The sequence below is a fragment of the Heliconius melpomene genome, chromosome 16 (assembly GCF_056956725.1).
Source record: "Heliconius melpomene rosina isolate 202511_hmr_F chromosome 16, ASM5695672v1, whole genome shotgun sequence".
NCBI lineage: Eukaryota > Metazoa > Arthropoda > Insecta > Lepidoptera > Nymphalidae > Heliconius > Heliconius melpomene.
Genome location: NC_140404.1, coordinates 4,146,080 through 4,163,301, shown reverse-complemented (window position 1 = coordinate 4,163,301; position 17,222 = coordinate 4,146,080). Strand labels below are relative to the sequence as shown.

At 31.3% G+C, this 17,222-nt stretch overlaps 1 long non-coding RNA gene across 1 annotated transcript in view; it reads right to left on the bottom strand.

The window, feature by feature from the left end:
• The window catches only part of LOC146530731 (uncharacterized), a 161,255-nt gene that overhangs the window by 32,346 nt on the left and 111,687 nt on the right, over positions 1 to 17,222 (bottom strand). The window contains exon 4 of the long non-coding RNA XR_014878858.1: positions 7,754 to 7,806. This is a non-coding gene — a long non-coding RNA (uncharacterized LOC146530731). The remainder of the gene's footprint in view (positions 1 to 7,753; positions 7,807 to 17,222) is intronic.

Genomic DNA, 17,222 nt, shown 5'->3' with positions numbered 1-17,222 from the left:
GCGCGGGAGCAGCAATATAACACCGTACACGCGACCAAATAAAAAACTCAACTGTCATTCGTATAGGGAGTGAATAAACTGTCATTCTTTGTTAGGAAAGCTAAGCAGTAGTTTTGCAGATTAAATTGCATAGAACTCATAGTCGACGCTTCTTTTATTTAATCTTCTTTCACAATATTATGAAATATGTACCTTTAAGCATGTATTTCAAATTGATGGAATTTTTATATTAGCTATAATATATACTCGTATCTATACATCTAGTATTATCTTATATATTTTAAGTATTTTTTAGCTTTACTTTGTATCCCGCATGCGGCAGAGTAGGTAGAGTGAGCCTAGTGTTAAGACACTCCGCTCCCCACTTTCCACTGGATTCTGGAGGCATTGCGTGTGGAGTGGCGAACTCAACGCCGTGCTTTGCCTCGACACCAGAGCGAAGAAATAAAAATATTAAATATTTAATTTTCTCGAGTGGAGATCGAGCCCACAATCTGTCGCGGTTAAAGTAAATTATGTATTTAAGAAATGTCTCATGAAATCAGATAAAAATTACAATATAAAAAATTACACAATTTAGTATATTTTTGTATTTGAGAACAAAGTCGTACATATTACAATATATAGTTTCTTACAATATTACGAGTCTGCAATGGGGCTGGCACTCGGGGACTGTTTCATTAATTTTATCAAATTTAGCGGAAAATCAAATCTTTCAATGAGATTATCCGTAGCGCCGTGTCAACGGCGTTTCGAGGAGTTCACGCCTCACACGTATACTGATTTGATTTTTACCAACTTTCCAAAATAAAGGTTCACATTTCACTTTATGTTTCATTTTATTATTATATTTTTAGTGTAATGTATTGATTTTTTTTATTATTAACGCGTTATTACGCTGTAGGTGGAAAATACAAACACACAATTTACTTATCAAATATTATTTTAATAACGGTCTGGTCCTATTTTTAGTTCTAAAATATAACGTGAATTATTATTTTGTATATATGATCCGAATATCTGAAAAGATTTCTTAAAAATTAGAATAGAGTGAGTACCTAAGTCCTTTCCAGGTGTCAGGCAAAACATAGGAGATGCTTTAATATATATCAACCACATTACACAAAAAATATGCTAATTGACATTAATTAAAAATATTTTTTATTATTCAGAGCAGAAAGTATTGAATTTAAGTATTTCATTTCTGTAATGAATGAATCTTATTAAGGTATATTTTCGAAAATAATAAAAAAAGTAGTCACCGGTTCATTTTCACTTCATTGAAAGTCGTAAGAATTACCGTGAAAAGGTACGGCAGGATTTCTGACTTTAAAGGTAGGTATAGCGAAGTAAACTTATAAAACACCAATGTAATTAGAGGTGGTTTGGAGGCTGCATTTATTAAATGAACTAAGGGGTGTATTCATTGCAAATATTATTTTCATCTTAGATAGTTATAATGTTGTTATACTATTATAGATCTATATAATCTATATACTATTATAGCGAAAATGTAAATGGTAAAATATATTTTACCACTTTGAAATGATATTTACAAAAGAGACTTTCCCTTTCATTTACTCAATACATTCGACTTTTGGAAAAACAGGAGAACGGAGTGTCTTGACACATAATTCTCTCGACCTATCTTGCTTTACGCGGGATATAGCTTTAAGTATAATTAAGTATATAGCACATTAGGTAGTGTCGAAAGTGTTGTGGCATGACTTAGTTTATTTAGTTTAGTTTATACTTTATTGCACACAAAAAAAAATCTGTAGTGTTATAATTTTTAAACTATCTTTTAATCTAAACGATGGCACCTAATTTTAAGGAAAACTTTATTATCTTAAGAAATGCTTGGTGTATAATATTTTCGTCTATAGATGTAAATATACGAAGATATACAAAGTATCGCAATATTATTTCCAGGAGGTATTTGTCAAGCCAAGTTTATAACTGGATGAATGAATGGTTGAGTGGAACTGCAAATTGGCATTTTGCTCCCCCCGGGACCGATAGTTATTGTTCCGTCATTTCGCCATCGACGACATTTTTATCGATTTCAATCGGAACTACTACTGATTTTAGATAGTAAGAATATTTATATTTTTATTTTATGTTCATTTTTTTCAGCAGAGTAGGCAAAGGGAACCTAGTGTTAATATACTCCGTTGCCCATTTTCCACCGAATTCTGGAGGCATTACGAGTTGAGTGGCAAAATTCAACGCCGCGCTCTCCCTCGATACTAGAGCGAAGAAATAAAAATATAGATTTGACTAAATATTTAATATCGTCGGGTGGGAATCGAACCCACGGCCAGGTTTGCTTACAGTCACACTTTATACCCCTTGGCCACGACTGGCCTCAATTTTAATATATTTTATTAATATCTAATAATACTAGCGTTCGTTATTACTTTTTTTAAGCTTGTTTTTTGTAGTTATCGCAAAAAAGATATGGAATCGAAACTATTACCAACATTTTATGTTCAAACTAAACTTATTTTCCAAGATATAGTTGCATTACCATTTTGTATAAATATATATTTAAAGTTAAATAAGGAACAAATAATACACCTACTATATAAGTACGTTCCTGAGGTGTAGAAATGACACGTTTACAGCGAGTTTAATTTATTATCATGCTTTTGCGGTACACTTCTGTCGTTAGTTCGTGCTTGGATGGTTTTAGTCGACTATAATAGCTTTGCTTTGGCTTTAATAGAATAAATATAATTTAGATTTAATATATTTAATGAAATATATATATATTTAAATTATTTTAAAGCGTTATTATTTAAAAAAGAGAAATATTTATGGTATAAAAAATATTTTTAGTTTCCAAGAGGTGCGATTTCAAAAACAAGATGGACAGAAGCTATATAGCTTATATTCATTGATATGTCCGAAAAAGATATCGTAATTTTATTTGATTATTTTAAAAATATTATTTGAAATACATTATAGTAGTATGTTCTATATACTTACAAATAAATAAATGTAAGTATATATAAATGACGTTTCAATTCATAGAAAATTAGAAATTTTGTTGAGAATGAGAGAGCATATAAGAAATAATTTTATTTATGACTAAATCTTTAATTTTTACTATGCATTAATTTTAAATATCATTGGATAAGTAAAATGGCTAAGATTAATAGTAGAGGCATCGGGGGAAATCTTACCTGAGTATTTGTGATTGTCGACAGTGATTTATACACCATTTGTAGGCAGGATTATTCATCTAGATCTATCTCGTATAATTTATTTTTTTTCACGTTTATCCCTATCTTAGTGCTAAAGCATTTTGTTCTTCATTTTTTGTTCGAATTCGGGAATTTGCATGTTGAGTGGCGGAACTCAACCCCACAAACACACAACTTGCCGTTCAATTTATACTTATTTAATTTAAACACCATTAATATAATGTAAAATGTTAAAACAATTACTAAATTATAATGTTAAATAATTTTAAAAGTGTTAAATATATTTTTCGTTATTCGTTATTACTAGTTTTTAAAATGGTGCGTGCTTTAAAATACAGCTTAGGTACAGATTCCGATTGATAGTAGAATATATCACCTGGATACGACATCAGGGAGCAGTGTAAAAAAGTGCTTCTATGTCGCTAGTAGGTACTGGTTCTAAATCAAAGTTAGCGAATTCACAGGAACATAAATGTACTAAATATTTCTTAAAAATTGGTAAAAATCGCTCTCCTAAAATATTCGGCAGGCAGAGCCCGGTGTTGAGTTCTGCCGCTCAACGCCCAATGCATCCAAAATTCAGCAGAAAGTGGAAGTCGAAAGTGTCTTAATAGAAATTTAATGTCTTAACATAAGGTTCCTATTCCTCTGCGTATCTTGCAGCTTAAAAAATGGCTAGGTATCCTTCATCTTACATCCGTATTCGTTTTAACTTTAATTCTCCTTGGTTTAAAATATAAAATCTCGTATATTTTTAAGTATACCACCTACCTTATGCATATTTAATTCATATATGAAATTCGAAATTGTTGCCACAAAATGAATCGCTTTACTAATTAAAATTGGTCTCTCACAGGAGTTTGATAGAAATTGTTCGATCGATACCTCTTATTTAATATTGCCGGTGAACGGGGTAAAACATAACTTATTTCAATTTACCTAAACCATTGATCGACTGGGGAATGTCCTTAAACAAAAGTATACAATATACTTTGTACGAAACAAATGTTCAACCGATCGCTAAGTAAATTGGTCATCCATTTTTTACTTAACATTATATATATTAAATTCCTTTTGGTTTTTACATTATTTCATTAATTTCATTCTGATTTCTTCATTTATATTTGATTAAACAAAGGATTAACCATTTAATGCTTATATGTATTCTAAAGCCATTTTTAAAGTTCCGTGCCTTAAAAAAAAAGGAACCTTTGTAATATCGTTGTCCGACTGTCAAGACTATTTATCTCGAGACGCGATCTCGAGATAAATATAGTTATCTTGACCGATGGACAAACGGAAGAAACGCAGAAAAATCATAGCTTCTAAATCGATGCTATCCAAAAATATGAGCACTTACTCATTGTTTTTGCTGCATTCTGTCTGTCTTGAGATTGTCAACTTTTATACTTCCAGTTGACTTGCTCTTAAGTAGGATTCCAAGGTTTCCGTACCAATACTGAAATTGGTACCTTGGCGGGCGAATCCGACTCGGAAAGGCAAAATAAAAAAAAGATTTCAGGATGATTTTGTTACTACATGGGTTTTTTAATCATTAATCAAAAATATTGAATAAACTATGGCTCAGTTACATCGTTATTTTAACGCCAATTAAACATTGCGGTTTAATGCAGGCTCGTTGAAACCGTGACTGCGAATACGAGAAAATCCCTGTTGTGTGCTTAAATATTTTACTTTACAAGTTTTTTCGGTGCATTTGTTGTATATATTTTTTATGTAATATATTCACCGCATTAGGGCAACATGTATAACAGAATAAGAGAGAGTTTTTCTCCACAGCTTCTAAAAGCAAGGTCTTTGTTGTTCTCTTCTATGATCTGTATTGTAAAATCTTCTTCGTGTGTTCTCCATACAACGTGACATTGGCGAAGTGATTGGAGCTCAACTGGCACTCTCGAAGCGCCATAAATTAAGAACTGAACTGAACTGTACATATTAAATCAATGAAAGTCTGTTAATAAATTATAAAACACGCGTTTATGTTATTATTAAGTATAGGATTAATAATTATTTAGATTACGGGCGATTGACGTCACGCCCTGGTAAATAAATTAATTGGGATTTTGTATTGTAAACAATGGTATTGACAGATTACTGACTTGACGTTCCAAGCGACGACGCGACGCCATGACACTTCAACGTGTTTGGGTGCAATTTTTAAACTTATTAACTAAACTGTATTCTTAAAAGAAAATCTAGAAACACTATAATTAGGTATAATATATCACATTATTATATATAGAAGAGTTTCTCAAAACCTGTCACCGTACCTATTGTAATAAATGACTCCAGATGTCAAGGCTTTGAGCTCATTGCGTTTAAGATTAAGCTTTTATATACGAGTATGTACGTGGTTTTAAATATGTCAAGAGGCCAGTCGTGGCATAGGGGCACAAAGTGTGACTGTAAATGCGACTGGTTGTTGGTTCGGTTGCCACTCTAGGAAATGAAATATTTATTTAAATTTATATTTTTATTTCTTCGTTGTAATGTCGAAGCAAAGCGCGACGTCCAGAATTCGGCGGAAAGTGAGGAACGGAGTGTCTTAACACTCGTTAAGACACTCCGTTCCTCGTCTGCCTATCCAGCTGTGTGCGGGATACAGAGTGAAGTTAAAAAAAAGAGGGAAAAAAAAAAACACTATACTACTCGTATATCAAAATTACAATACTAATGTATGGTATGATATGGTTCTTTAATTATGGTGTTCCGAGCGAGAAATGGGGAAAAGTAAGCAAATTGCAGTTTCATCATTGATAGACTACTAAAATTGTTTAAAAGTAACATAACCACTTAGTTGCAAAAATAGTGTGCTATACATAGACATAGACAACATACAAACATTATATAAATATACTAGCGGACGCGCGCAGCTTCGCTTACGTATTTAGGGGTGAATTCTAATAAACCATGAAACATGTGTTCAATGAAATATTTTTAAGAATCTAAATTTCAAATTTTATAAAAATCGGTGGCGATTTAAAGATTTTTCCATACAAACTTTCAATCCCTTATTTGCACCCTTAGGGGGTGAATTCTAGAAAACCATGAAACACATGTTCAATTAAATATTTTTAAGAGTGTAAATTAAAAAAAATATAATAATCGGTGGCGTTTTAAAGATTTTTCTATACAAACTTTCAACCCCTTATTTGCACCCTTAGGGGGAGAATTCTAGAAAACGATGAAACACGTGTTCAATTAAATACTTTTAAAAATGTAAATTTAAAATTTTATGAAAATCGATGCCGATTTAATTTTTTTTCCATACAAACTTTCAACCCCTATTTCATCCCTTTAGGGTTAAAATTTTTCAAAATCCCTTCTTAGTGGATGTCCAGATTCCGAAAGTAACCATCTGTCCAAATGTTACGTTTCTACGCACAGCGGTTACGGCTGTGCGTGCGTCTTACCTCAGTCAGTGAGGACAAGTCCTTTTATATATATAGATTAATATTTTAAGACTATTTACATAAACTTTAGAATAAATTACCTTATACGTACGTTTAAATCAGTTAAATTTGTTTATTAATAACTAAATTAATTTTGGGTAATCTGGACTTAAAAGTTTCTTTATGTAGATATAAGTCAACCCTTGCCGCCTGTCACGTGAAGCGAACTAATTTAAACTTATTTTATATGAAAAGGACAATTTATATATAATATTCTAAAAGTTGTGAGATCCTAAATGTGAATGGTTTTACGGAAATAGAAAAAACCCTAATAATTTATTATTTCTTTCTTCATATACTGTCGATTCTGAAAGATGGTAAATCTTAATAAGTAAATGTTTATGTGAAACAATTAAAATAATGTATAGCTTTAGTGATTAATCTATAAAAATATCAGAAGCAGATATAATTCAGTTACACGCCGGCTTCATTACTCTGATTATGAAGGAAAAATACGGCCGTGTTCAGGAAGATTAATGGATTTTGTACTCAATTATGTGACGATAGGTACATATTTTTTAGCTTCACGCTGTATCTCGCATTTAGCAGGTTAGGCAGAGGGAACCTAATGTCAAGGCACTCTCATTCCTCATTTCCCCCGATTTCTGGAGGCAATGCGTGTTATATAGTTACACGCTTGTGCCTTTGCGTTTTTTTACAATAAAAACTTATAAATATTAAAAAATAAAAAAGCTTAATACGTATATTTTATTGAAACCAAGTCGGTTGATATTAAAATTTTAATTTAGTTTTTATTACCTAATTATGTTTAGTTAGTGTTAAGGCACTCAGTTCAATAAATTTGTTATATTATGCTTTAAATACTTTTAAAAAGCTGTTCACAGATTGAAGACAGAAACATATTTAGAAACGTTTAAAATTTTTAACGTAACGAGCTCTTGTCACAACTGGATTTTTTGATAGTATCACTTTGTTTGGAAATTTTATAAAATACTGCAATTCAAAAAATATTCCTAAGAATGTATCTGATAGGAGCCATACTTCCGATAGCAGTAGATATCAAGTCAGTTCATTAAAATAGTATTTAGTAGGAATAATGAAAATATTTACCTTATTATCCTTGACTGATTGACACTGTTTGAAATGAGTGCAGACGAATTTATCTGTAACAATACAAAGCAGTTATAATTATAACATTTAAATAAATTCATATAAATTTAATTATTCCAGGACCTTCAACTGCCTCTAAAGGTTTTTTTTATATAATTGTTATGTCATGCCAATATAATCCTATTATTATTTTTTTGATTCCGTCGTGCTTATACCCACTTATATTTTTTTGTAAATTATAATTTTATTCAAAGATATCTGTATTTTTAAACGTATTGATATACCCAGTATATTAAAGTTTTTAGTACGAATTAACAGAAAAAAATAATAGTAATGAAATAGATTGTTGCATTATTGTTAAATACAACAAATAGTAAAAACTAAAAAGAAAAAGAGAAATGTTGTACTTAAGAACATAATATTTTTATTTTTTAATTATATTTTGTATAAAAAATGAATTCTTTCTTAAAATTGATGTGGTTATAGGTATACAAATAGAAGGAAAATATCGCACTGGCAGAATTATCTCGTTACCAACAATAGAGAAATTTCATTAATTATAACATCTAGAGTGGGAAGCCACAAAAACGATAATTTACAAACCAATTAGTTGATAAAATATTCGTAGTCGGTATCGCGGTCAGAAATAATATTAAATATTGTACCTACATCGTTCGTCTGGAAGAAGCCTTATTGCGAACAGGCATTAAAAATTATTAAAGAAAAAAACCAGTTCAATAAACATGCCACAGAAATTAAGTAGAAGGCGAATTAATGCAGCTTTTGTTTGTCAAAACGACAGTTTTAAAAAAACAGTTTTCAAACATAAATAAAAAAAGTGCAAGTTTTGAAGCCAGTCGTGGCATAGCCGTGTGACTATAAACGCGGCAGATAGTGGGTTCGATTCCCACTAGAGAAAATGAATTATTTAATATTTTAAATATTATATGTGGCGACGAGGCAAGTCGCGGCGTTGAGTTCTGTCACGCAACACGCAGTACCTATAAAATTCGAAGAACAAAAGGGGATCAGAAGTTTTTTAATGAGAACAGAGTGTCTACACTAACTTCCCTACCCTGCTATGTGTGAAATATAGCGTAAAGCTTAAAAAAATAAAGCCAAGTAAACCAAGTAAAAGGCAACTATTACTACTCACTACATTTGTAACTAAATTACTGGCTTGTAATAAAATAAGAGACTTGGCAGGTGATCAAGAGTAAGCACAATACAGACAATCTCTTCACGCTCCAATGATGTTGGCTCAGGCACTTGACGCGTCGAGGGGTTTGCTTAGGAGCTTCAATCGTTGATAGTGGTATTACAAATTGAATCACCTATCATTTACTACTAATATTGTTAAAATCACAGCAAAAAGATAGATATTTCAGCAAAATATATGTAAGATAAGATAAGAAGGTAAATACTATTTATTTAAGGTACATAGGTTGGTTGAGGTCAGTCGTGGCACAGCACAAAGTGTGCCTGTGCAAACGACTAGTTGTGGGTTCGATCCTCACTCGGGGAATGAATAATTTATTTTATATATATATATTTTTATTATATATATATTTTATATTCCTATTTTCTTTGCTCTGGTGTCGAGGCAAAGCGCGGCGTTGAGTTCCACTCAACACGCAATGCCTCCACAATTCGGCGGAAAGTGGGGAACGGGATATCTTATCACTAGGTTCCCTCTGACTTCCCTGCTACAGCGTGAAGCTGATTTGTTTTTTTTTTGCAGCAAAAAGATAGAGATTTAAGCAAAATACAGGTAAAGGAGTTAAATACAATTTATGTAAGGTTCCTGTCGATGTACTGGTTCAAGTGTAAACACTCGCTGTGACGAGTGGTTTACTTAGGACTCTCGATCGGAGAACAGACGACGGATTACGGACTGAGCCCCCCAACGTGACGCAAGATACATATTTTCACTTACCTACTATATTTTCATACGTAACAGCAAAACTATTAATGTAAATCTTTTTTCTCATCCTCTTATTAAATGCAAATATAGATTGTACAAAAATATTGTTGTTTATTTTCTTTACAAGATTGTCCTTCTTTCTCAAAACTTCATGTAGTTGTTATTGTTTTTTTAGGACAGTGCGTGTTGAAAGGAGGAACTCAACGCCGTGCTTTGTCGTGCCAGAACTGGGAAATGAAAATAAATAATTGCTTTAAGTAGGACTTAGTACTTATATACATTGTGTTAAGTAAAGTTCATTATAAGATTTCTTTTTTTTAATTTGCAATTTTTTAAGCCAGTGTCAAGACACTGTTGCCATTAAGACATTTCCGTTCTCCATTTTCCGCCGAATTCTGAGGGCATTGTGTGTTGAGTGGCGGCACTCTATGCAGACCTCTATAAGACCGATTACTATAGGCAACAGGTTCTAATCCTGCATTCTAGTAATTTTATTTCTATAATTGAGGTCAATCATGGCGCTGAACCACAAGCGTGGCAATGTGGACACGACAGGTTGGGGATTCGATTCTCATTCGAAATGATAATATAGAATATTTCATTTCTGAAATATTAATTCTATCATTCATTTTTTGTTTCTTATTAAAAATATGCTGTTTTGTACATTAACAGGACATAAACAACATAGGTAAGCTTACATCTATGCAGTCTCCCCAGCGAGGCTGTATGACGAAATGCTGTATGGAAATTTAATTGAAGTTTTGATTAAGTACTATCACACATGACAGTAACATCGACCGTTTTCCAATAATACTAAATAAATACGATGGTCTCGACACCACTGATATTATTTAAATATTCTATTATGTAAATATAAATACGGTAAACTTACACAAAAAAAAATGTTTTTTTTACTTTGTTAAATATATCAAATATTTTTATGCCCTACCAATTTTAAATTTATTTACCATTTTTAAAATATGTATGAGTAAATTTTATGTACAAATATAAAAAATATGTATTGTATGAAGAAAAATAAAAAAACCTCAAAGAATTACCATAATAGTACAGAAATAAAAAGAAAAGTATTCAGAAAAATATAATACAATGAATTCGACGTGGTACAAATTCTTAGCAAAAATTCTTTTGTGTGAACTTTAAAAGTTCTGGCCGGATTAAGTTGTTAACTTTATTTTTGCCTGTTTTTGTTGTATGGTCCTTTACACTTTATTGCGAGTTACTATTTGACATCTGAGGGTAGAGAACAAATAATTGGAGCAAGGGATTTATGGTTGGAGAACTTTAGATCCTAAGTAAACCTCGCCTGGTATTCATTCCCGGGAGTCATTACACTGTTTTGTAGATTGAAAATATTATCTATTTTGTTTTATCTATATCTATACGTTATAAAACATTATACAATTATTGGAAAAGGAATTAAATTTTGAATAATGGTTTTGACTTATTTAAGATTTTATTATATTTTTTTATAAACATCTGTAGAATATTTCCCTAGACCTCATGTAAAATAAATAAAGATTATACGAAACTGAATACCTACAGAAGCTGATGTAATTCCAAAATTCCATTTTGTAGCATTCAGCAAACAAAAGATCTCGTGGCATTTGATTGACATTTAATTTTGCTTCCACTTTAAGGGTTTTATAGGTAAGCACAACGTTAAGGTATAAAAAACTTGTGGATATTATTATTTCAATAGAATATCTTCAATAGAGTTGAATATCTGGAGACTAAAAAATGAATTGGCAAGAAAATGGTAAAAAATGTGGAAGAATCTCATATTCTTTTTTTAAATTCTAAATATAAAAATATAATAGCACATGAAAGCTTGTCGCATATTTGTATAACATATTTAGAACATCATTATAATTTCATAGTATCTGATATAGAATTAAAGTCGATAATGATAATGCCTTGACATAGATATGGCGGAGTTAATACTGACTTTTATATTTTAACGAAGAGAATTCAAGAATATTTAAAGGACAAACATGTATGTAATTAATGTCTATTGAATGTAATGCAGGATAGCTGCCAGCTAATGTAATAGATTGTACCATTGATTTTGAAATGAGCAACTGTTGAGTTTCTTGTCGGCTCTTCTTAGCAGAACTGCGTTCCGAACCGGTGGTAGCTTTTTGTTCATATGTTCATTCGACGATTCAAAAGCACTTTTAATAAGTTTACTTGAATAAAGAATATTTTGAATTTGAATTTGAATAATTTATCAACGTGTACCCGGTTATTTGTAGGGTACCATACCTCAAACGGAAAAAACGCAATCCTTATAGAATCACATCAGTCCGTCAGTCCGTCTGTCAAACTATTTATCTCGGGAACGCGTAGAGGTATTAAATTGAAATGAATATCAAAAAACCAGGTCTGTAGTCCCTTCTAGTACAGAAAAAAATAAAATATTCAATTTAAGTCAATTTTCACAGCATTTTGTATGAAATTCGAAAGAATTCACATTTTAAATTTGATTTTAATATAACATTGCGCCCGGAACAGTAATCAATATTTTAAAGTGTTAACTGAATATAGTATATACCTAATAAAATTATATTATATACCTAATTCATTAATTTATAGTATATACCTAATTAATTAATTAAATTATTTCAATAAGTAAAATTAAAATGAAAACCCGAACAAAGCCGAAACGAAAGGAAATTCTCTAAACTCGTCCATTGTTGTAATGTTGTTGTCTCAAAGTGATTTCAGATGAAGATCCCGATCAAGTGGTCTCGATAGGGTCGAGAGATTGCCGCCGTTCGATTGCAAAGCCTTAAGATTGTTTTACTTCGGATTATAGATCACTATTTCGTTAGTAATAGAGACTATTATTCTGTACATAGATAGTTTCGTACAATAGCATTTACAATTACTAAGAGATGTTTAGGCATATCTATGAAATATGATTCTCGGAAGGTCCCTTGATTGTTGTTATTTTTTTTTTTATTATTGTCTTATTAAATTAGTTACAGGTTATAAACTACTTCAATTAGATAAATATGTATGTGTATTACATTAGTGAATAATTAATAAATCGATTTTTAAACTAAATTCTATTTTATTTATTGTAAAAAGGAATAAAACAATGGATAAATACATTTTGTGCTTTTAATTTACTAAAAAATTAAATATGTTGTTTTTTCTTATTACCCACCTCCCGCTGTAAACTGAATGTTAAGACACTCCGATCTCTACTTAATAGGAAAAAAATAAGTGTAGATTATAGATAAATTATCCGTTGTTTTTTTAGTTTTCGAATATTAACTACTATTTATGATGTTAAATTGAACTTTTGGCAATGATTTTGCGTCACACAGACAAACGGCGTATAAAATTACATATTTGTATTGAAAAATATTCAAAATAAAAATTGTAAAAATAAAGTTCCATATGAAAATTAGCTGTTATCAGTGAGCTCATATGAAGCGACAGGTAAATAAACTTTCTACACGAACGGGCCCGGTATTCGAGTGAAACGCAAACAGAACCCCAGAATAAATGGTGTATGAAAGTTAGGGAGAAAATGCTTCTCCAGATTGAATGTAAACCTTTCAATAAAAACCATTTCGCTGATTTCAATGACAATATAATTTGATGGAAGTGAATGGATCAAATCTATAAACACTTTTCTTTTATACTAAACTAGTGGACCCGGACGCGGCTACGCCTGCTTCAACTATAAGAATATTTATTAAATATATTCATGAAATTATTTTCAATTCTCAATAGAATTAGTAAGAAAATATAAGGTCAAATAATCAAAAAGAATAATAAGTAGATACACATTATTAGAAAAAAATATCTGAGTTATCGAAATGAACTAACAAAAGGATTAAAAGTAACTAAAGGATAGGTATTCTTAATATTAGAAAAAGTACCTAAAGTTTTCCGTACGTGCGTACATAGATATCGACTCTACGAAATAACTAAACATTTCTCTCTATTAAGTAGGATAATTTTAGCGGGCAATATCAAATAAAATAAGAAGAGAATCAAAGTGTATTTTAAAATAATTATAAACAACAAATAAAGTTCGAAAATGTATGAAAATTTATAAAACCATCAACGTCATCTGCTCGTTCGCGTCGGTCATACTGTGCCGCCCGTAGGCTAGTCATTTCGAATCAGTGACATCTCCTTAATTATTTATTAGTATGTTATATAGTAAACTATAATTTCAATCTAGATAAAATGCTAAAAGTGACTATTATATTTATTTTCATAAGGATGAATATCAAAACGTCGCGGTAGCGGTCGCGTAGCAACGACGGTTGTTATTAACATGGCAGAATAAATTGCATGTCAAATTAGAATGTACTTTAAAATATATTAGTATATATGTGTAATGTAATGTTATATAGCCTATAGCACTTCTGAAGAATGCAGCTTTCATACAAAATAAAAACAATGAAAATCGGACCAGTAGATCCAGAGATCTTAGCGTTCAAACAAACAAACAAACAAACAAACAAACAAACTCTTCCGCTTTATTATATTAGTATAGATACTAAATAAAACGATTTTATAATACAATTACTTTTTGGTTGCAAGTTCTTTATCTAAATTATTATAACGTTGATAACAATTACTGCCAATAGAAGAATGAAAAATGTATACTAACTCTATTATTATTTTTCATACTTTTAATTGAAGTTGCGCCTAAAGCAATGCTTTCTCAAGAAAATCTATGCAATATCAAAACTTGAAGTTTCAGGTAGCAGTTTGGACTGGTCTTTGATATGTCAGTCAATCATTCTAACGGGAAAGTTCGTTTTATATAGATTTACAACTTTACTGTGTCAAATGCTTAAAACATAATATTCTCAACGGAATTCAATATCCAATTTGAAATTTTGCTACAAAATGTATACAAAATAAACAAAGGGTCCTTTAATTGAATTTGTGTATTTGCCTTAACATGCTAATAGGTGATAGGCACCTATTGTATGATTTATTACGAAATCTTTTTTATATTGATAATTCTAAAATAACAAATAACTTATTGATTTATTAAATAGTATAAAAAACTATATTACACTCCAAATTTGTTAAACATATATATAACATCTAAAAAATACGTCACGCGAGTTTCATAATTTTTACATTTTATCATTTTTAAAGTCTTATTCTACACTTAGGAAAGGCGCGGGTTCAAATCCCGTTACGTTCAATTTTTTATACCTAAAAAGCAAATTATATTGCCATATTACATAGTTCTCATAACGAAAAAAAAAACAAACGAATAAAAAAGTACATAATTAAAAAATATCATAAATCCAGATAGAGTGCGACGTAAATTTCAATTGCAAGTATCATTCAGCTGTTGGGACCGCCGTAATGAGAACAACGGAACTTCTATAAACTCGTTTACCTGCTGTGGATTAAAGTAAATTAAACTATGTAATAAAGGCCAGAGATAGTTTATTTATTTTTCAACTAGACCCTGCGAGAAAAGTCGTAATTAACGCGGCTTTCAGGGTGCGACGACTTCAGCGTCTCACAGGATTCATAATAATCCTATATATATAAATTTTGAAATATGATGTTAGTATAAAATTATATTTTGAATAGTAAAGCGCTAATTTTAATATAAACCATTCTACCAAATGTTGTTGTGGGTTCGATTTCCAGTCGAATACTTTTGTATTTAGTATTTTTGTCTTTCTGAGTTCGATTTATAGACAGTGCGTTAGAAATTCTTAAAATAAGGCAAAAAAGAAAATATTTTTTGTTTTTTTTTCTCATAGTGGATTTACATTTTTTTGTTATCCTTTCAAATAAGTATAAAACGGCGTCTAAAAACTAGCTCGGGATACTTAATTTTATTTATTTAACAAGCAAGAAAAACGAGAGAAAATTATCATTTTTATATATTTCTCGTGCCACACTCGAGCTCTAGCTAGCAATTTTACAAGGTAAATAACGCAAAGCTACTTGTTTTACGACAAAATCCTTCGCGAAATATCTTATTCGTAAGTAAAATAAGCTTTCTAATTTACTAAATATAAATATTTATTTTAATATACTGCTTATTTATGAAAAATGTAATGCAACCGATTAAGTTTGATACTCATAGAAATATAAATATGAGGGTAGTTGGACCGTATCTCATTTAAACGTTCACCAGGTGCACATTAAGCTGACTGTATAGAGAGAGCCCTGTGGCTCCACCGAAATTGAATTTAAAAAATATCACCGAGTCGCGAACCGTTGGCCGCTCTCCAAAAGACAATACTGAATGTCTTGCATATTCATTTTACAGAAATGAATACGTACAAAGTAAAAGTGCTTTGAAAACAGAACTTATAAACAAAGCTGAAAGAGAAGCCCTCTTAAGATAACCAGAACAGGATTATAATTATAGCTAACGAGACATTTAGTGTGGATTAATCTATATATATAAAATCGAAAGGTCACTCACTCATCACGAAATCTCAGAAACTACATGTGCTAGGAATCTGAAATTTTGCATAGGAGTTATTTATAGGACGTAGGTGCTCGCTAAGACGGGAATTTGTAATATTCGACTTCTAAGGGGTTGTTTTTGGGGTCGAAAGTTTGTATGAAACTTCATTACTACAAATGCTAGAAGTCTCAAATTTTGCATAGACGTCACTAGGACGTAGCCATGGAGACAGAAATTAATAATAACATAGTTCACGCGGGTGTAACCGCGAGCGGGCCGCTAGTGTAATATATTTTAAATAATGTTGTATAGGACTAACTTCTTATTAATTTAAATCATTTGAAGAATCAACGATGGAAATCTGTCAGAATCGATAAGTTAACAACGAGACATTTGACCCACGTCACTGTGCTCTACGTCGTAGCATGAGCCAGTTGTGTTTACTTATTTAGTGTAGATAAATGTAGCGAGTATCATCTCTTTGAATGTCTTAAAATCTGACCACATTATTAAGGAGGGTTTCGAAAAGGCGAGGGCTTATATCCCACTACGTTCAATTCTTTATATGTTTTCTTAAAAAAATCAGCTCCACGCTGTATCTCGTACACAGCAGGGTAGGCAGAGGGAATCCAGTGTAACACTCTGTTCCCCACTTTCTGCTGAATTCTGAAGGCATTGCGTGTTGAGTGGCAGAACTCAACGCCGCGCTTTGCCTTGACACTAGAGCGAAGAAATGGAAATATAAATTTTAAAAAATATTTCATCTTCTCGAGTTGGGATCAAACCCACAACTAGTCGGTTTTACAGTCACATTTTGTGCTTCTGCGCTACGACTGGTCCCTATATGTTTTTTAAAAGTTTTTTATAATGATATTAGCTAACAAAGTCATTATTATTGTTCACTGCATTTGAAGTAAGCAAAGTGAACAGAAACGCTTCGGGCTCAACAATGTCGAAATGTACTCGATCCTTGATGTTTGGGAAGCAATACACCTTTGCTAGAAGTTTTTACATTAACCTGCGCCGAGCTTGTTTATTTTGTGCCTTCAAACCTGTTCGCGAACTACGGCGCATAAGTTGGGGGTCTCGTTTCAAACTCTTTG